The sequence below is a fragment of the Podarcis erhardii genome, assembly GCF_964252035.2.
Source record: "Podarcis erhardii genome assembly, chromosome: 4".
Lineage (NCBI taxonomy): Eukaryota > Metazoa > Chordata > Lepidosauria > Squamata > Lacertidae > Podarcis > Podarcis erhardii.
Window position 1 is genome coordinate 36,318,981 of NC_138508.1, and position 22,550 is coordinate 36,341,530.

At 40.3% G+C, this 22,550-nt stretch overlaps 1 protein-coding gene across 1 annotated transcript in view; it reads left to right on the forward strand.

Annotated features, from left to right (window-relative positions):
* The first annotated feature begins 20,991 nt into the window (after positions 1-20,991).
* ZPLD1 (zona pellucida like domain containing 1) overlaps positions 20,992-22,550 on the forward strand; it is a 35,666-nt gene continuing 34,107 nt past the window's right edge. The window contains exon 1 of the mRNA XM_081859777.1: positions 20,992-21,041. The gene's annotated coding sequence lies outside the window, so the exon portion shown is untranslated. The remainder of the gene's footprint in view (positions 21,042-22,550) is intronic.

Genomic DNA, 22,550 nt, shown 5'->3' on the forward strand with positions numbered 1-22,550 from the left:
CGACGGCTGCTCACTGGGGCTTGTCAGCTGCCAGAATAAAGGATTTGGGTCGTTGGAAATCGAATGCGTTTAGGGGATATGTGCGTTGATGGTTTGGTGTCTTATGTTGTTTCTTCTGTTCATTTTGTCCCAGGTTTGGATACTGTGCGCATATGGATGGTGGGGCACAGCATCATCCATTGGGCTGGTGTCGCAGCACGACGGTCGGGATTGGGTCCAGGTCTCGGTCTTCCTTCGCACGTACGGTTGTCCTGGCTATACAGAAGGGGAATGCGCTGGGCAGAGTTTTTGCCACGGATTCGGAGCCAGCTGCTATTGGAGGGGCCGCCAGCTGCTATCGTGGTGCAGCTGGGGGAGAACGACCTGGTTTCAACGGACTGTTTTTCATTACGGGCTGCAATCTTGGGTGACCTGGAGACGCTGCGGGCAATGGTGCCCACAGCAAGACTATTTTGGTCCAAGCTATTACAGAGACGTGCTTGGACGGGCAGTCGTTCCCCAGCAGCTATCGAAAGGGCCAGGAAGCGCATCAATGCTGCGGTTTCCAGAAGGATTGTGGAGTTGGGTGGAGAGGTGATTTTTCATCCCGACATCACCTTTCAAGCGGCAGCCCTTTTTAGAGCTGATGGAGTGCACCTGTCGGCTTCTGGGAATGAGGCTTGGATAAGTGCAGTGGTGGCCAAGCTGAGGTCTTGGCTGGGGCTGTGAGTGGTTGGCGGGGAGCTGAGGGCTCCATGGCGGTTAGGCATTGGTTAAGTGGTGCTTGGAGGGGTAAGTGCCTACCCCTCCAAATGATGCGAATGGGAATTCCGTTAAAGGAAATCCAGGGGCTTGACATTCTTTCGTCCTTGTCCCCGGAGTCGGACTTGGGCCGGTCAAGTACCCACCGGAACATGAGGGTGAGAGATGTTAGTCTGATTTCCCAGCTTCATTCTCACCCAATACTTGTTTCCCACGCTGGCTTCCGTTGGTGTCCGGAAGGCCAGCTCTGTCCCTGAGGGCAAGGACAGATAGTCATAACCAATGCCTAAGCAACCACTCACGTTTTGTATTGAATAAAGTTGTGGCCAAAAATTATGCCAAAAACCTAAACAAAAATTGATGTGTGAAGTGTGAGTTTATTTGGGGGTGGCTTGTGGGACTCAACACGCAAAAAGCCAGACATACAAATAAACAAATATGGCATCTGGCCTTCGTTGAGCAGAAGCTGTCTTTTCTGTGGCTCACTATCCACTTAATGACAACAGATTAAAGACATTGCTGGAACTCAATTGTAAAAAAATGACAAATGAATGAACGCCTTAAAATTAAGCTACCCAGTCTTTCAAAACCAAAATGCTGCTGTAATTAATTATTTCATTGTTGTTGTTGTTTCAAAATACTAATAACTGGAGAAATGCAGTGTTATTTCCCATCTAACAAGAATCTGTTTTACGTATATGTCTCTGGAGAGGAGGAAGCAATTTTGTACTTGGGAGCCAGCCAGATTCTGTTTTATTCTCAGTCAGCGGGGAGTTTTGCTCATAAATCTTTCACGCACCAGCAACAGATCATGAACTACAGGGCTATGTGGAGAACTCCCTTCAGTCCTTACACCCTTTTCATTGTTCTTAATGAATCAGGACAGACTCTTGGCATCAATGATGGGTGAGCAGCAGCTCCTTCCACGCCTCTGATAGGGAGTGAGGTCTGTGCATAACTTTCAGGTCCTTAAGAAATTGAATGTGCCTTTCCCACTTGGTGCAGGAGTCTTAAGGCACCTTTCTCTTCCCTCCTCACCCATTTGCCTCTTCTTTCCACGGAGCACCAGCTGTCGTGCCCATGGACCCTCTCTGAATACTACTGTGTTTGGTTTTCACTGCCACATTTCAATATGGATGGCGCCGAACTGGAAACTACCAGTCCAATAAAAGGTTTGGAAGACAAGCCATATAGAGGAACTGGATTTAAACCAAAGAAGGCTAGGTTGATCTCTTTCAACAGTTTTATTAATTTGACATAAATGCACAGATTGCCCTACCTTGAAGACCCAGAGGGTATATAAGCATAGATCAAAATGATATAAAATCAATCCCATTATGACACTATCTCTTCTTTGCTTATGTTGCTCTGTAAAGAACCCTGGACACTGATAAATCGAAATTTATTTATAAAGAAATATATTTCCTTTCCAGTGAACCACATCTGCTTGGATTTTCTCGGCTCATGTAACCAGATGATGAGAAAGGTCAACTGAAAGAGAATAGAGAGATTTCACAAACTCTCAACAAACTGTTTGTCAGTTTTCACTGCAGAATATGTTGGGCAGATACCAGCACCTGAATTGGGACAAGCAAAGGGCTACCAGTGCAATCCTATTCCGGATTTATCCTGATCAGTGAGGTATAGGATACCAACTACTGTAAATCCTCCTGGGCTAGTACAGACTGAAGATACAAGGAACCATAAAATTGTGGGCATCTACAGGAATCTTTCCAGTGCAAAGAAGACAAGCAAGAATGGTTTCTGACAAAAAATCAAGAAGAAGAATGTCTGTACATTTTGATCCTTATCTTAGATTCTAAATATTCTAGAATTATATATATAAAAAACAAAAGCTTGGAATATGGGGATTATGGGTCATGGGGGGGGGAGGTACAACTGCCCTCCTAATTCCCCCATATACTCCCACACATAACAAGTATCAGGCTGTGGGGAAGAAGAAGAAGAAGAAGAAGAAGAAGAAGAGGAGGAGGAGGAGGAGGAGTTTGGATTTGATATCCCACTTTATCACTACCCTAAGGAGTCTCAAAGTGGCTCACAATCTCCTTTCCCTTCCTCCCCCACAACAAACACTCTGTGAGGTGAGTGGGGCTGAGAGACTTCAGAGAAGTGTGACTAGCCCAAGGACACCCAGCAGCTGCATGTGGAGGAGCAGGGAAGCGAACCCGGTTCACCAGATTACGAGTCCACCACTCTTAACCACTACACCACACTGGCGTGAGTGGTGACTTGGTTGTAAATAAGAGCAAAGAATACTTTGGGTTGTATCTATCAATGTCATCCCAATAGCTATGGGATTTCTGTCTGCACAACATCTCTCCCTCTTCCTCCCCTCTGCTTGTGTTCCCCTGCTGCCCCAAATATGCTCTGATGGGCTGGGGGAATCCCCAGAGCATATGTACATGTCTCTTTGTGGGTGCATGGGTTGTACATGGTGAGAGAAGAGGGAAAGGAGGTTGTACAGACAAAAGTCCTTACACTTTTGGTGGCTACAGTCCTGTATCGCCCTCATTGAATTTGTTAAGTAACCACATGCTCCAAAAAACAGAAAGTTATGTTGAAAAGACTGGATTATATTCTCCAGTTTATATGAAATGATAAAATGTGTTGCTGCTTCCCCTTATTACTTCTGCCACTTGCAGGGTGCATTTCTCACTGCAGTATTCATTCCTCTCCTGCCAACAGAAACGTTAACAGCAATTATTAAATGCAATCATTTGCTTCTCTGAAATAGTTGTTTATCCTATAGGTACCAACTGCTTGTATCGAGGGAAGGGGTGTATCTGTCTTTATTATCTGCACCCTGATCAACTTTAATCTGCACCCTGATCAACTTTAAAGCTCACATTGCAGTGTCTGTTCCAAACCTGAGCATAATTGCATAGAAATGTTGCATTCCCAAGAGCTGATTTCTGTCAATTGATGAAATCAAACCATCTCAGAGGTAATGCTAAATCAGTGCCTGCCAGAAATGACTTTATCGCAAGGCTCATAACAATTCCCTTCGGCAATGCAAAATTTATTTACCTCTGGGGAAAATTAGATTGCTGCAGACAACTCAGTAGGTGTCAAAGAATCAACCAAGGTCAGAATGCGCTGGGACCCATATTTTTAGTGAGGGTTTTTTCTTGCCCACCTCCCAACTTCCAGTGGCATATGCTGAACAATGTGCATGGCCTGTTGTGTCTTCTGTTTGGAATAAAAAAGAGATGTAAGCAATCTGAGGACTCTGGATCCTGATTGAAGCACAGACGGAGACATTCACAAGCAGACTTGAGCTTGCTGTAATGCTTCCTTAATTAGTAAAGCCTATTCTCTGCTGTTTTCAGCAAGATCCTTCCTGCTGAGATGTTGCTGCAGCAGGTCTCTGCTGAAGAATCAGGCTCTTATTTCAGTTATTGATCATTTACTAGAATTATATAGCTTTTAAAATGCCTTGTGCCAGAAACAACATGAACCAAATTTTAGACTAGGCTTGTGCTGAGTGAGGGGAAATACATGCAACTGCAAGGTCTGCATCAAGACTGGGCAAGGAAATTTCTGGCAGGGAACAGCAGTAAGTTTAATCTCTTCACTGCTTAGACCAGAGAACCAAGTTTGACTGAGAAGTTCCAACAAAAGATGGGGACATCAGTTCCTTTGTTTTACTGCCAGAAAGGCTCTGGCTGGTCTGGCTTGCAACAGTAGCTCATGCAACTGCCATAATATTTAAAGGCTTGTATTCATTGCACCTGCCTGCACATATGTAGCACATACATGCCAGCTATGAATGGCTTAAGTTGTGGTTGGGCCCAGAACAGCACATCCTTTGAAATGAAATGTAAGGTTCAAAAATGCTGTGTCACATTTCGAACCCCTGTTGGAAGCGTAATCTTCTGTGGTCATCATTCTTGCAGGTGCTTGAGGACTCCAGTAGCTGTTCAGCCATGAATTGCTTATTTAACATCACTTTACTATGCTCCTTTGTGAGGGTAGAGCACCGAGCAGTGAGAGCAAGATCTTACTGAATTATGGATTGCTGCTCTTTTTATTGGTCACAGGCCATTGACTTCATTGCATGCCTAAGGCTAGGACACAGGCATGGAAAAGCAATTTGTGTGTAAGGGGAGAAAACTGTGTTGTCGTTTTTTACAGAACATAAGTAATTTTGTTTAAACCTTTCTGCTCTTGTTTACATGGGAACTTCTGGATGAAAATATCCCTTCTTCAGCTTGGATGCTCAGACCAGGCAGAAACCAAGTGCTGTTGGAGGGAGCAGGTGGGTGTTGGCAGCATTGAAAGATGGTTGGAAACGGACTTTCCACAGGTGGCTATAGCAGCTGCTGAAACAGGTAGATGCCACAATCACTTGGCAACTTTTCAGATAAGCCTTGTTCCTAGTGGAGCTCAGTCAGATGTCTTTTATAAGTCCATATAAAACTTCTATATTTCTTTATTTCCTTTCAAATCATTCAGAAAACATAAAGTTTCAGAATGGTGAGCTATGAAAGAAACAAGAAAGCTTCCCAGGCATATTTTCAGACAATTTAAAAACAAACAAACTAGGAACATGGGAAGTTGTCTTACGTTGAGTCAGGCCATTGGTACAACTAGTTCAGTAATGTCTACAGCAAGTGGCAATGGTTCTCTCTGGTTTCAGGCAGTGTCCTCTTTCAGCCTGTCTTGGACATGCCAGGATTAAACTTGGACCTTTTGGTATGCAAGTCAAATTCTCTCACACCATGTAAGACTAATTTATGTTCCAGACAGCCTACCCTTCAACCAGTCAGATCTGAGGGCATATAATTCTTTCCCCTTATCAGACCACTTTTTCTATGCAACAAGTGACTGAGAATGTCTATCTAGCAAACCAATCAGAAGTGCAATCTCATAATCCTCTAACTGAATATAAAAAAATCCATTGCTTTCACCAGACCAGTGTTATGTAACTAAGTAATAACCAACTGCCAGCCAACATTGGACACATTGTATTTTAAATTTAACCCTTTCCATAAACAGCTGCCCATGAATTGTGTACATTTTTTCTGGCTCCTCAGCAACATTTCTATGGACCACTTGAATGCAGCTTTCAGACCACCAGTGGTTTATGGGCCACGGTTTAAGAACCTCTGACTTACACCACATTTACAGAAGTGGCTTACCAGAGATGGGAAGGTCTGGAAAAACCCAGGAAAAAATCGGAAAACCCCCCCAGGGTTTTTTCTGTTTTTTCCCCAAAGCTATTTTTTCCAAAGGGGAAAAACCAGAAAAACCTGCCCCTCCCATTTTCCCATCCCCCCCCAGGCCTTCCCATCTCTAGATGAGGGCAAAGCCACTATGTTAGCTTCCCAGCAGGTGGGTCACTGTTGCTTATTAGGAAGAAGAGGGGGAGGGGAATGTTGCAGAAAGGTTGGTGTCTTGCAAACCCACTGGCATAGCCAATCCAGTGCTCGTACTGGCCCATTTGCACAACGCTGACCTCCCTGCAACCCAATGCAAAAAGCCATTGCTCATTTTGTCACAGATAAGATGAGAGATTTAAAAATAGGGCAGCTCAGAAAGACAAGCATTTCACACAGGATTTGAATGATGTTTCTTGGAAGTGAGCAACTGAGATTTTTTGACATTTTAAAAAGCTTCCTTTTCAAACTGCACCCAAGCTACAAAGGAGAAAAGAAGACTAAGATCCAAGTTTAATTTGGAAGGATCACTGGAAGAACTAGAGGATTTCAGTTGTTAGATGTTTGGGCTTAAAACACACAGAAGATAACATGAAATGATTTACAAATATGTAAGATGATCCAACAGTGAAATTCTACAGAAAAGAAGCTGGTACATTCAAAGCATAGACATTTCTGATATAGAGGCATATATCTTCAATGGACCAGATATCCTGCCTTTGGGAAAGAGTCACAAGTATAAAGAATAATTTACTAAAAGAAGAGGACAGGGAAAGACTGATGGAGTCATCTCAGAGACTTCACTGAGAAGCAAAGAACCATATTTGCAATGGAAGAACACATCAAATTAATGTGGTCAATGATAATGCTGGGGACGGTGACAACATTTGCCCCATTTCTACAACTTGTAGTTGCTTGTCAACTTCACATAACACCTCACTACAGTTTCCCCCTGAAAATCCATTAATCTGGGGGCATTTTGATGACAATGGCATCATATGGATGCTGTTAGAAAACAAAAGCAGAGCAAAACACAAGTGTGCATGAGGAGCACCAACCTCACAATAAACACTGTCTGGAGGCATCCTCAGTCTTTGAGAAGCATCAGGCATTGAGAAGAAGAAGAAGAAGAAGAAGAAGAAGAAGAAGAAGAAGAAGAAGAAGAAGAAGAAGAAGAGTAGTAGTAGTAGTAGTAGTTTGGATTTGATATCCCGCTTTATCACTACCCTAAGGAGTCTCAAAGCGGCTAACATTCTCCTTTCCCTTCCTCCCCCACAACAAACACTCTGTGAGGTGAGTGGGGCTGAGAGACTTCAAAGAAGTGTGACTGGCCCAAGGTCACCCAGCAGCTGCACGTGGAGCAGCAGGGAAGCGAACCCGGTTCACCAGATTATGAGACTACCGCTCTTAACCACTACACCACACTGGCTCTCCCAAACAATGGTTTGAGTCATTGCCCACTTGTTTACAGCCCCGGGAAATTCATATCAACAGTGATGGGAATAGCTTAGCGCTGGAAGCTTAAGAATTGCAGTCTAAGTAATTATAAGACCATGTTTCACTTTGATATGAAAATCATTGTGATTTACTTCTGCAGCATCAGGCCTCAACTGTCGCAAATGAAAAGCGACTTTTAAGGAGCTTTTTTTGATAAAGCTGTTGAAGAAATATATAATATAGTAAGCTTAAGAGCTATGGGGTACAGAGAGAGAAATTTGATTGTAAGGATGTTCAAACAAAGATACTCTAATCACATTGGCTTATAATGATTTCATTCTGCACAACAGCATTTTCCCTATATCATTACACTTAGCAAGCTCTCATGCTATCTCCCCACAATCTGTTATATAAGACAACAAAAACAGTAGGCATTTTTTTCCTTTTTCCTCCTTTATGCATCTCATTCATAATCCATCATACAAATATTTAAGAAGTAATTGTGCTACTGTTGTCCTCTGTTCCACAAAAGTACATTTAAAAATAAACAAAAACTACTTTCATTGGGGCTTTGATAATTTCCATTGATTCAGTAATTATGGTAATTACAAGTTCATAGCTAAGATATGTCATCAACAAAATCATTACAGTATTGTTACATCTCAAGCTTTTTAAATTATGTAGAATATTGGGAGATTTAATAATACTTCTATGAAATGATAATTCAATGCCTCTCAGAAGAAGACTAAAGGAAGAATGCTATCTTCTCACTAGCATGGGATTTTATTTTTATCTTTTTGCTTATTTTAGACAATCCAAAGGAGCCAGGAAAAACCAGGTAAAGCCAATTCTGTGGGCAAATTCAGACATACTGCTCTGTATCAAAGGAACTCCACATTTGAATGCACCTTGGAGTGGCTATAGTGCAATGGATCTGAGAAAAAAATTAACTGGAACATATGTGGTATAAAATGTGAAGAGGATGTTGGTGGGGCCCTTAGAACTGAAATGCACCAAGTGATTTATGATCCAACCAATGACATCTGATGAAAAAATCTATAGTCTTCTAGTATGCCCCTCTTTGCTTTTACTAGTGATAGAGGATTCTATCACTTCTATCAATTTTGGTTTCTTTCAGTTTCTCATTTGCCCCGCAATCTTAAGTTCAGTTTACCAGATTTCCACATCAGTTTGTGATTTTTTAAAAAACAAATCATGTTAATTTTGCATGCATTTTCTCCAATACACAGATTTTTATATGCAGTTTTGCCTAAGACATTACAGTGGTACCTCAGGTTACAGACGCTTCAGGTTACAGACGCCGCTAACCCAGAAATTGTTCCCATGGGTTAAGAACTTTGCTTCAGGATGAGAACAGAAATCGTGTGGCGGCGGCAGCAGGAGGCCCCATTAGCTAAAGTGGTACCTCAGGTTAAGAACAGTTTCAGGTTAAGAACGGACCTCTGGAACGAATTAAGTTCTTAACCCGAGGTACCACTGTACTGCAAACCAAAATGAATTTTGGACATTATTTTCCCTAACCTGCCTATGCGGTTTTGCTTTACCCTAATATAAGCATTTTTTGGAACATATTTTTGAGTTGGGAGAACTGCATCACAAAATTTGGAGAAGTGTGAATTTTGGAAGATAGAATTTGTAGTTGACATATTAGACTGCTCAAATGTAACACGTCATGTTGTGCATATTTGAAAGAATTGATATACTTTGGGATAAAGCATGATTTGTGAAGTCATTATCTCTTTGTAGAACTTATTTTGCAGCCTTCTAATTAAACTTATGATAATAGAGCGTAGAAGGCAAATTAAAAACCCTTTCAATTTTCAGTCCAATGGTAAAAGAAATGCCGAACGCTCAGAACAATTTATAGTATTCCTTTATCCTGATGACATATTGATCTAATTCCTTATGCCTCTCTAGCAAAATAATGTATTGATGTGAAAAACACAGCTTACAAAAGAAAATAGAGTATTCGATTCAGCTCTTCCATCTTCCCCTCACATACCTTTCGATACTTATTATTATAAATTCATTTCTTTTATGAATCACTTCCCAATAAATATCTCAAAGCAATTTCACAATACCAGTATATATAGCAAGTTTAAAACCAGTTAAAACAATTGCACAGCACACCCACAACTTACACACATTTAACTTGTGTGCATTCCGCTTTATGCATTTGGCAATTAAAAATAAAAAGGGGGTGGAAAGGGGTTAGGCATCTGGGAAAAACAACTTTTGCGACCCCACCCGCCATGGGACGCTTGACTCCAAGCGATTTTGGCTTTATGTGCTATCCCCATAACGTAACCCCCACATAAGTCTTGCATCTGCTCTATATACAAAATACAAAATAAATAAAAAATAAATGTTGACTCCAATACAGATACCAATTGGGATGGAAATATCCACTTACAAGGTTTGTAGAAAGAGAGAGAACCTTCAATAGATACTCCAATGACAAAGAGGCAAGTGTTTTTATGGTGGCTGCAGAAGAAAGGGCTTCTCTCTTTGGAGGCTAGGATGAAAATGCAGTCTGCTAGCCTCTTAGGTGGCTGATAATAATGTCCAAAGAGAAGTGTTGTTGAAAGAGGTGCTGAAAAAACAATAGAGGTGACACATGTCTGATATGTAAGGGGACGGCGTTCCAAAGGGAAGGTGCCACCATATGAAATACCTGATTCCAACAACACCATCATAAATCAAGAGGTCTAAGAAAGGTATTTGTTTTGGGTCACATTTTTGCCATAGAATTGTAGAGTTGGATTTTAACACAAGCCTACTTAATTCAAACTTCTCTAAATTGCTGTTCTCCAACCAAAGGTGTGTACAGAAATGCATATATTTGAAGAAAGGGCACATAAAATACATCTATTAGTTAGGGTAACTTACAAAATGCATTATATTAGGGGGAAATGTCTGAAAAGTGCATCTGGAGAAGTATGCACTAAAATGCTGACAAATCTTCATGAGGATTTTTTTTTTTTAATATTGTAAACTGAACTGGAAGGCAACTGAAGTTAAAACTGGAAAAACAAGAAACCGAGAGAATCTGTGAATGGACAGATTTGTCTATCCCTAGAGAAGGCAGTATCTGAATATACTGTAGATTTGATTAACCTGGAGTGCAAGGCTGCACAATGTGTGATCCCTCAAGCTGAGCCCAGCTTTCATTAAGCATCTCAAAAATCTAAAATAATAATCATACTGTACTGTTTTTGCTGTCCACTTAATGCTAGCACCAGTGGTAGTCCACAAGACATGTCTCCTGAGTTGGTATTTACTTGTGAGGACAGATTGTGCGGCCCTCCTCCCTAGGGTACCTAACACTTGTTTTTGAGCAAGTGGATTGCTGCAATAGCTCTCAGCAGAAGGCACACCTTAATTTTAATTTTTGCTTAACCTGGCCTCATTTGACATGCTGCTTGGCCACCGCTGACAGCATCCTTGGTGGTAGCTCCAGCTGTCACTCAGACTTCTTTCTCAATGTTCTTCATTACCTAAGTGAAAGGCCCTGCTGTTTCAAATGTATTTTTATTAGGACTGCAATGTCTAATAGATTAAACAGCTAGATTAATCAATTCTTTTTTTTTAAAGGAACCACTAAAAAGGTGCCCTCAATTAACTGGGTAGTGGAGTTTAATTTCTTTTTACAATAAAAGTGCTTCTGAAATCTTCAGAAAACCAACACCAATTCAGAGACAGCCACATGTTATCTTAAAAGTAAAGAAAAGTTATTCCTTCAGAATTTTTTTATTTCATGTACATGCAGATTTATGCACATTTGGATGAATTTGCTGGGTGTCCTGAAAACAGAAAGACTGAGGAGCAGGGAATAATTTTTAATAGAACAAAATATATTTTAACACTCCCCCCCCCCCAAATTACCTACCTACTCATCATATTTCTAGACTGCCTTTCAGGGCAGTGTACAGATTGTGTTAAAATGCAAAATACAGCATTAATTTTAAAACATGCCTTAGTGTAATGTTGTAGTTGTATATACAAAAAACAAATTTGCTTTGTGACTCACTTCAGTGCTTAAGGGTTTGCTTTGGTCCAGTTTGGACAAGACCCACTTCATTTCAGTTCTGAGGCAGTGACTTGCTTCAGTTTGTTTTTCAAACTTTTGTAATAAGGAAACTATATTGGCTATAAAGTTGGGGTTCTTTCAGAGCAGAATTGTATGTTTTTTTTCAGGCATAGTATGGTGCCTGGAGGAGACTCTTGAGAGTCCCATGGACTGCAGGAAGATCAAACCTCTCCATTCTGAAGGAAATCAGCCCTGAGTGCTCACTGGAAGGACAGATCCTGAAGCTGAGGCTCCAATACTTTGGCCACCTCATGAGAAGAGAAGACTTCCTGGAAAATACCCTGATGTTGGGAAATATGGAGGGCACAAGGAGAAGGGGACGACAGAGGACGAGATGGTTCGACAGTGTTCTCGAAGCTACCAGCATGAGTTTGACTGAACTGCGGGAGGCAGTGGAAGACAGGTGTGCCTGGCGTGCTCTAGTCCACGGGGTCATGAAGAGTCGGACACGACTAAACGACTAAACAAGAACAATGGTGCCTGTCAAAGTATGGTGGATATCAAAGTTTCGGCAAATAGCTTCAGAGTTTTTTCTTTGTGTGCCAGGTGGCTTTAAATTGTATTGAATTACCTTGCCACCTCTGCCTTTCCTCCCAGATATTACCTTATGGGCATCATAAGTTTTGTTATGCTTCTCCAGCACCCTTGGCCCTAGCTGAGCTATAGATTTAAATCCTACAACGTTCAGGGGTTCCTCCAAAGAATCCTGGGAATGGTACTTTGTAAAGGCTGCTGAGTTGTTAACTACAATTCTCAAGTCAATTATCAGTTGATCTCTTTTCCCAGGGAACTCTGGGAATTGTAGTTCTGTGAGGAAACTTGGGTTCTCCTAAGAACTCTCAGCACTCTTAACAAACTACAGTTCCCAGGATTCTTTGGAAGAAGCAATGACAGTTTAAAGTGGTATGGAGCTGCTTTAAATGTCTAGGGCAGATTGGGCCCTTGATGGAGCAGATAATAATTTGAAAGTAGACACTATTGTAGTGCTTATGCACAATCACATACAGAAAGACACAAAGAACACAGACACAGATATGATACGATCAGGCAGGCAGACAGCCACATATTGACACTGGACTTAAATCAATCAGAATACATTTTATATAGCCACCTCACAATATATCTATATGTGGATGGCTGGGCTGGTAAATTTTGTTAAACTCGTCTGCTAGAGTGGATTATACCATGAACATGAAACTCTACTTGGAATCAAGGACATTATTTTTGTAAGGTCCAACAAACTCCAGTCTTGAGGCTATTCAGGCTTAGTTTTTCCTCTATATTTACTCAGCATCAAAATCCTGCTAATATCCTTTGAAGATGGTTGAATTAGTGGGTAAAGAAAGGATGGAAGGCTAATGTCTATACTCTAGAGCATTCGTTATGAATGATGAAAATGTGAAAAGTTCCATTGCTGCTGTCCTGCTCATTCCAGCACTTATACTGGTGCTCTTTATGGTAGCTTTTGAGACCACTCATGTATGCAAGGGTTCAAGAATGAGAGAAAAGCTTATGATAAAGGCCCCTTGATATGACTACAATATAACATAAAAATGTAGGCATCACTCTTTGAGGTATAATCTAAACTGCTCATAATTTTCATCCCAATAATTGTTGCTTCACTCATCCTACATTTTAATGCCGAACTGGTTCCCAATCATATGAATGAAGTAGTCTTTCAGCAACTTAACACTATACTCCCGAAAATGTGAAACCAGGAAACCACTTAGAGAATAATATCCTCTCTGTGTTGGCTTTTTCTCAGAAACACAAGAGATGCTGTTCAGCACCTGCAAGTGTGTTGGGAACCATCTGAATGGGGGAATCTGTCCACGCCTCTAAGTTTTTAATGGGCTGCTTGTTACCCCAGCCAAAAGAAGGGGCTGTGATGGTTGACTTTAAGTGAAAGAGGATGAAGGGCACAGCTGTTAGACAAGAGAGATTAGTTTAGTGTGACTTTTCAAAATCAAAATGCTCTCTTTATCCCAAGGCTTGAAATGCTCCCCCCGCCGAGCCTTATGTGAGGATGAAAATATTCACCCTTTAAAACTGTTTAAAGCATTTAGACACACAACACTGCTAAGATCTGAAAATAGTGCTAAGTGATAGCGCCAAAATTTTAATAACTAGGAGCAACCAGATATAGGGCTGACCCAAGGCATTTTGCTAGCTGAAGCAGAACAGCAACTGGTGCTTCCTTCCTGAGTCAAAGTGTACCTAAGCCTGGCCAAGTTACTTTGGCACAGGGTGTAACAAAACAAAACAAAACAAAACAAAACAAAACAAAACAAAACAAAACAAAACAAAACAAAACAAAACAAAACAAAACAAAACAAAACAAAACAAAACAAAACAAAACAAAACAAAACAAAACAAAACAAGAAACGCCTCAACTTCCTACCTGGATATAGTTGTGGGTCTGTCCTAATTAAAAAGGCATAATGACACCCCTCAAAGCTTGAACAGACTACAGGAAGACCCCATTCTGCCAGTGTTCATAACCATGAGGCAGCTTTAAGTCCCATTAGTTCCAGTGGATGAGATTTACAGTGCAATCTTATTCCAGAGTGTATATATATATGTGTGTGTGTGCTGAGGAATAAGTCTCAATGAGTTCAGTGGGACTTACTCATAAGCAAGTGTGTATAGCTTGAAGCACACTAACACTTCCTCTAAAGTCAATAGGACTTTTAAAGTATTGACATTTGACCAGGATCATTTAACAGTGCAGTCCTATTTGTTTGTTTGTGTTTCATAAAACTTATATACTGCTTAATTGTAAAAAAACAAAACAAAAAACCCTCAAAGTAGAGTATATGTTTACTCAGTGGTAAGATAAATTGTGTTCATTGGAACTCCCAAATGACTCTCAAATAAGTGGGCATAGAATTGCAAGTTAAGTATGTTGAAACCACATACACACACACACACACACACATACATACATACATACATAATTTTATTTGTATGTCATTTTTTCACAGTCCAAACCATGCTTAAGGTTGCTTACAACATGAAAAAATACATAACTACAACATAACGAAAGAAGTCATAAACAGTAACTAAAAAAAACAAAACAAAATGTTTAGGGGTGCTCTCATTTTACTACTCATATTGAAATATTGCCCCTCAATGAGACCAAACTTAGATTCACAGAATGTTTATGGGTATGCATACCCCTGCGTACCCCCAGAAAAAACACAGTGACTAAAACATTCAAAATACACATCCAAACTGAACAATTCACACATAAATCACAAGACCGACAATAAAGGATATAAAGGCAATAAAGACAACAATGGCTCAAGAGTCTGTTCAGTGGCCTCAGCTTTTGTAGCTGGAGTCAGTCTGAGCCATGCCTTCCCAGGCTAGGAGGAAATGGGTCTTCTAGGACTCACAGCTGAGACGGTCTCATCTCTTTCGAGGAATGTATCCTGGTTTGGGGAAATGTATTTTGGTTTATAAATCAGATGTTGTTGTTTTAATCAACAGATTAACATTTTATTTGCATATATAACTTTTATGAATACATTATTTCTTTCTAATTTCAGAATCAGTTAAATGGCAGGACCTTTTCAGCATTAGTAAACAAACCGGACTTTTTTTTTTTTTACTCTCATCAGTAATGTTGTTTTGCCTTCCCTTCTACCTACTCCAGCAAAATGTTCTGTTGGTTTGCTTTGAAAATTACACACAGCACAGCAACCCATGCATTATATAGTAGGTGAAGCAGTGAATACTAATAAATGACATTCTAAAATGCCAAAGAGAAATACTTTTTTAAAAATAGTGTTTTAAATATTTGTTTTACTCATCTTCTGTAAAGTTTTCTGGAACAGTACTTTCCAACATCAGAATTTATGGTATCCATTTGATATAAAGTGCAGTCGTAACCATTCAAATAACAGGCTGGGTGTGTGAAATGTTGAAAAACGCATATGTCTGTAAGGAGTGAAGTGTCACTTGTAATGAGGAATCTTGTAAAGTCTGTTTTTTTTTTGCTTTCCATTTCTGTGGTACATGAAGTATTTCACGCTTACATGTGTTCTGCCTTGAATAACTGGTTGCAATTGTCCTGAACAGGTCTAAAGACTCCCCATCAACCCTGTTGAATATTTTACATAGCAAAATCCTTCCTCTGCTAATAAATAGAGTTAGAATGAAAAGGCAAGTGGCTAACAAGCTTACACAGTCTGGGGGCAGAAGAGATGAGATTGTTTCACATGAATCGAAGAGAGCAAAGGGACGCAGGCTCATTACCTTTGCAGAGATTCCCATACCTTTGAAAACCTAATCCCTCTGACCGCGCTCATGAATAAAGATAATTCCCTTCCATTAAATATACATTGCAAATACTCAGGGCATTGCAACAAATTGACCACTTTGCATTCACAAATTGAATTTGGGTATTTGTGTGCCTCAGCAAAGGCATAAATTCAAATGTGTGACCCTTGAGAGGGTGTCTGAATTTTAAAATCAATGGGACCCAAGTCTGATTGTTTTCACTGGCTCTATTCTAATGAAGCATGACAAAGGCCTGGTTTGCACAGTACTTCAAACCACAGTTAAGCTTAACTATAGTTTAAAAACTGCATTTTAAATGTTTGTTTACACTCCTCATGTATATTTTTTCCTGGAACAGCACTTTAATGGCGAACGTGTCGTGTGCTTCTACTGATTTTACCATGAGTTTGTCTCTCTCTAAACCACAAGCTGTATCCAATGCTTGTTCTTGGCTCACTCCTTAAGATTTGCTTGATGGAAATAAAACATGAGCCGAGGTTTAGACGTAATCCTAAATCAAACCATGGCTTACAACCTGACAGGGCTGCGTAACAGGAATGAGGGGTGTGTGAAGCAACTGTGATTTTAACCCTGTGCACCAATATATGTATGATCACCTTTAAACCATGAATACAGTTATTTTCTCTTATTTTATTTTTTATGTGGTTTTTATTGTATAGTTTTATGTGTGATTGTTGTAAACTGCTCTGATTTTTAAAAACTGAATAGTGATATGTGATAGATAGATAGATAGATAGATAGATAGATAGATAGATATAGATTGATAGATAGGTAGATAGATAGATAGACTTATCTGCCCCGTCCACTGCACAGCAGTCAGTCATTATTCTGTGCTGACTAGGTTCTCATTAAGTTGGTCTATGCCGACTAGGTGTGTTTAGTTCCCATTAAGTTGTTATGGGTTTTCCCCTCCCTTTAGGGCTTACTTGTAAAATCTTCTCAGTTTCCCCAAGCTTCCCTCTAAATAAATTCACACTTGACTCAAATTTTAGTTTTGTTTTTTGGCAAAATTTAGAGCACAACTTTATTGATTACAGAAGGTGAGTGGTTGCATAGGCTCTGGTTTGACTAACTCCCTGCACCCTTGCAGCAGCCCTGACCCAGGGCACCAGCATAGGTCAGCCAAGGGTGAACACCTGGGTAGGCAAAAAGCTGGGAACAGACTATGTTTACCACCCAGATGGCCCCCTGGACTCAGGCACGGGCACAACCCCCTCTCAGGGGTTGACCAAACCAATTGAGTCCCTGGATTCCTTTAACGGAATACCTTTCACATAGGGATGGTGAGACCACTCTCCTATCCCTATCACCTAAACCAGTGCCTGTCCGCAACCTTACAAGTTGTGACGATTTGCTACGCGGCAGACAAAACCCATATGGCTACAGCTAATCAGCCAAGTGGGGAAATTCCTGCCGTGCCCTGTCCCAATGACAGACAACACACGATGGCATAGCAAGGTCAATCGCACAATGCCCTAAAAGTAGGGAGAGGTGGGCGGGTGTTCCGAATGCATGAGCCGAAAGAGGAAGCTCTGGGTCATGTGCATGGGTATATATAGGTCCCTCGATCCGTTTAGACTGTGCCCCATTGGCCAGATTGAACCCAACATCGAGGGACCTACCAATCGGGTGTTATGCCAACCAATCCAACCCATCCACAACACAGGAGGTCAGTCTCCAGGTCTCACCGCAACATGTGCCCTCTTTTAGGGAGGACACGATTTACCAATATAAAGCATTTATATTTTCATTAATATATACATTTTATGCATACTTTACACTAGTATAGGCATTTTTGTAAACATCAATTGGAGGGAAAACTGCATTGCAAAATTCAGAGAGGTGTGAATGTTGATGGATTACATTCAGCTGTGTTTACATTCACATATTGTTTCAGAAAGTATTGATTAGGTAGATTCACATTTTAATGAGAACCATGTCCCTATATAAAAAGCTATTATTTGTATACATGGAGTTAATATCATATGATGTATTTAAAAAATAGCTATAAAAATCAAATTCACAGTTAAGCAAATTTTCCTTTCTGACAACATGCTGACCAGCATCCTACGTTTTCAAAGGCATGCTGTGATAACTGCATGCATATGTTTTTAGTGCACCAGGAAGGGCTATGGAGAGGCATAGATTGCAATGTAGATTTTGTGCTGGTGGTTTTATGGAAGACCCAAGTAATCTTGAAGAATGGACCCGGGGTTATGCTGTGCTCCTGCCAGAGGAAAAGCTTTCCAAATGCCAATCGGGATCTTCATGGGGCGGCACATTTCATGTCACTGTTAATGGAAAGATACAGCGACTGAGGTTGTAAAATGATTTTATGTTTTTAATAACCTCCGCTAAAGACCAAAAGGCAAGAAAAATTTTATACTAATGACATCATAAAATCAGAAGATTCACATACTGTAAATCTACCCAAGGATAAAAAGGTGCCCTAAGTACACTTGTTTATGATGCTTAAGCAATATTCTATTGCTGATTCCTTTCAAGCAGAGAGTGATCCTGCCTTGGCTTTAACTGGAGATCTTAAAAATGTGAATAATTCTTCAGCATTCCAGCTTCTACCACTTGACAGTATCTCTGCTGAGTGAAATCATTGTAACTACTGACTGAGTGAGGTAGTAGTTAGGTTTTACTCAGTCTTTTACTTATACATACTTCAACAGATGCTAATGGGAATTTCTTCAGGTAAATTCAGTGGTTGGCACATCCATAATTTACCAGGCCATGGCTCTCTTGTGGTGTCAAAATGGCACAGTGACATGAGAATTGTTCTTTTCTAGAAATGGGGGCAGGAGCGGGGAACTGTACCTCTATGGTAGAGCACATGCTTTGCATGCAGATGGCCCCAGTTCAATCTCTGGCAATTCCAGGTTGGCCTGGAAAAGATCCCTGCTTGAAACTCTGGGATTCTGAAGCCCTGACTCAGTATATACCAGCTTTCTACGTGGAATGCTTGGAGTACTGCAATGCACACTATGTGAGGCTACCTTTGAAAGTGACTCAGAAGCTATTAATCCAGAATGTGGCAGCTAGACTGGTGATTGGGAGTGGTCGCCAAGACCATATAACACTGGTCCTGAGAGATCTGCATTGGCTCCCAGTACATTTCCAAGCATAGTTCAAAGTGTTGGTGTTGACCTTTAAAGCCCTAAATGGCCTCGGCCCAGTATACCTGAAGGAGCGTCTCCACCCCCATCGTTCACTGAAGTCCAGCGCTGAGGGCCTTCTGGTGGTTCCTTCACTGTGAGAAATGAGGTTACAGGGAACCAGGCAGAGGGTAGTGACGTCTGCCCTGTGGAACGCCCTCCCATCAGGTGTCAAGGCAATAAGCAACTATCTTACTTTTAAAAGACATCTGAAGGCAGCCCTGTTTCGGGATGTTTTTAATGTTTAATGCTGTATTGTGTTTTTAATATTTGGTTGGGAGCCGCCCAGAGTGGCTGGGGAAACCCAGCCAGATGGGAGGGGTATAAATAATAAATTGTTGTTGTTGTTGTGGTTGTCATCTCTGATCCAGATCTAGTGAGGGGAGGTTTCTCCTGCCCACCATGGGTTGCTGCACCAGCAAATAAATGGGTGGGGTGTTTTGCTATCTCTGCAGGGATTGCTATGCTGCTATAGATTTCATTTTCGGAAGCTGCATCCTTGACTCACTGCAATACATTATACGTGGGGCTGCCTCTGAAAATGGTTCAGAAATTTTAGCTGGTGCAGAAACCTCTGGAATGTAGCCTACTTTTCAACAGTAAGAGGCTTATCTCTTGCTCCACCTGCTTTTGCCTCTGGCCACTCCCACTTCTGCCTCTAGCTCCACCCATCAGTGGCATGCTTCCCTCAGAAAGTTGCGTATGAGCAATGTGGCCCTTGTGCTGATAAAGGTTCTACATCCCTTATTTATGTCTGGCACACACCCAACCCTCTGTGACTTAAATCTGTTTTGTTTCTTTCCTGCTGTTGGTATGAAAGGTGTTCCGTTTGCCATCTGCTCAGATTTGTTTCTTTGTAGTCATTTATATGGAATATTCCAAAATAAAATAAAAACCCAGCAGAATGATTTTTTAAACATACAGTAAAGCTGCAGTAGGATGACTCACATATTAAGTCAGAAGATTTATTTTTTTAAACAAAATCAGTAAGTAAATCAACAAATCGATAAATACATTAATGATAAGTAAAAATCACCACAGCATTTAAACATTATTTGCAGCATAGTAAAATGAGCCACTGAAACCTTTCAAGTTTCAGTGCATTATGAAAATACTCCAGTTTCCTATAAGCTGTTGCCTTTCCTCATTCTAATAAAATTTGTTAATTTGACTACATACATTATCTTTCCAATTTTTAATGTCTATGCTGTTATTGATGCAGCCTTTCCCCCAAGGTTTTACTGGTGGTCACTTTGGCTGCAGTGAGAAGATTTATCATCATTTCCTTTTCTTATTCTAAAATTAATGATCAAACATGCCAAAACAATAAGATCAAGAGACTTAGCGGGATAATATAACAACCACACCCTGCATGTTGGTCAACACTAGCTTCTTGTATCCCAGTTTCTAGCTGCTTGATCTATTCCATTATGTTCAGCTGGTTTTGTATGTATATAGATACCTTGCTGGTGAATTGTATTCTGATGACAACTGCATTCACAGCAACATCACATATCACATTTTATCTCAACAAGAAATGTGTTGCCCCCTGTTTCTCGCTCTCTGGTTTTGAGTATGATCACAATTGAAAAAGGGTTAGAAATTTCTCACAAAGCACAACAGAACACTGATAACTGGCTGATGCTATCTCCAGGCTTTCTTTTCTCTCTTCTCTCTCTCTCTTTTGAGCAGACAAGATTTTCCCTCAATGAGCTGATGACAGAATAATATCTCCAGATTGATTGCTCACCCCCCACAGACCTCTTGAAATATTTCTACCCTGGAAAGTTGAAGATCAAAAGCATAGTTTTTTTTTTTTTTTTAAGGACACAGAACTGAAAAAGCCATCATAAAGAAACTACTCCGATTTCAGTCTGGTGATGAACAGGCTTGTTAAGCATTTTGAGAATTGGCAGCCTTTCCCATCTAATATCCAGACATACTTTTAAAAAGAATTTCCATAATGAGTGTCTCTTTCCCCATCAGAGGAGATGGAGTATTTTCTGAAAAAGTTCTGCTAGGCAGTGATGTTAAACACTCGATTACATGCAGCAGCACAGGATACATGGAGTACAGCTGACTCAACAGCTACAGGGGATTTGGGTAAGTGCCCTTCATGTAAGCCACTTAAAAATGGTCCAAGATCTTTTCGGTTAGTCTCAACGGATGTGTACATTCCACCCAAGTTTCCTTTGTATCACTTGTCAGGCATTAAGGGTTCATGGGTAACTCCTGTTGAGTTGTTGGATGTTGATTATGGGCATGGAGAAGCAAAGTTCTGTCAAAGTTCCAGTGTGAGAGGAAGTGATCATTTTTTTTTAAATCCTGGTTTGTAGTTGTTGAAATCCAGCGCTGCACATTGTTCTTTTGATCTGAGAAGTGCACTAGGACAGGAAATTGTCTTAGGATGGTGAAGTAGATCTAACACAAAACTTTGCAATTGGTTCCATGAAGCGGAACAGACAATTTTACCCAGCTAATGGTGTCAGTCTAGCAAGTTCGCACAGTAAGAGATGCAAATGGGGAAGATAGATAAGGGAGATTTCTTATCAGGATTCCATTGCAACTGAAGGGATTAATTCAATGACTGGAAGAGTAATCTCAAATTGTTAACGTGAAGACCGGACATTATTTTTGTTTCTCTAAAATGGCTATGCATTTCCGATTGAGAAATAAGTTGGCTTTGAAATAAAATCCTTTTTTGGTTATTGATGTAGTTCAGAACAGCATGCGGACATTAATAGTTAAATGTATTCTGAGAAGGTTTTCATCGTTCTCTGATGATAACCAAAGTGGGCATACAATCCCACTTACTATTACTCTCAATCTGAGGATATATTATAGTGAATGGCACATATTTCCCCCTTTTCCTCTCAACTAGATGATTCCCAAAATTGTTTCCAGTATGACTTCAAAGTTTCTTTGAGTGAGAGTCAAAGTACATAAAGGAATCAGTTTTCAATTTCATCATAAAATTTACCTCCCCGCACTGAGTTTTTAAATTAAAAAAACTGTGGGAATTGTGAATTTAAAGGCTTAGGATTCTACTGGCATTTTGTGTGCTTACTTAATGAAATATCAGAAACCTTATATACCCAAAGGTGTATATGTAACTTTTCAGGATTAGATAAGCTTGTATTATACTGCAACCAAATAGCACATTTCTTTCAGGCAATTTCTTTTTCTGAAGAAATGAAATCAGGAATGGTTCTAAGCGATAAAGGGATACTACCTTTATTTTAAAGCTGGAAGTGAGAAGCTACAAGATTATCTAATTGCTAATACCTTCAGTCATATGTGAACAATTTATATTTATATGTTCACTTATTTGTTTTATCCCTCTATCATGGGAGGCAAGGCTGGTGTCAACTCAACATACCGGTACAACCTTTTCTGTTCTGCCATCTGCCCCATGGAAAGCATTGCAGAGTGAACTCTATTAGGCCCCACCATGGTACCTATTTTAGGTGGTTGGTGAAAACTTTGGTTAGCTTTGAAATTTTTACTTGCATTAGCTCTATGTATATTTGTATGCTGGAGGAATTTGCTAAATTGGTTGTTTATTGTTTTGTGATTTGTTCTGTTTTAATGTAATTATTATCTCTTGTTAGC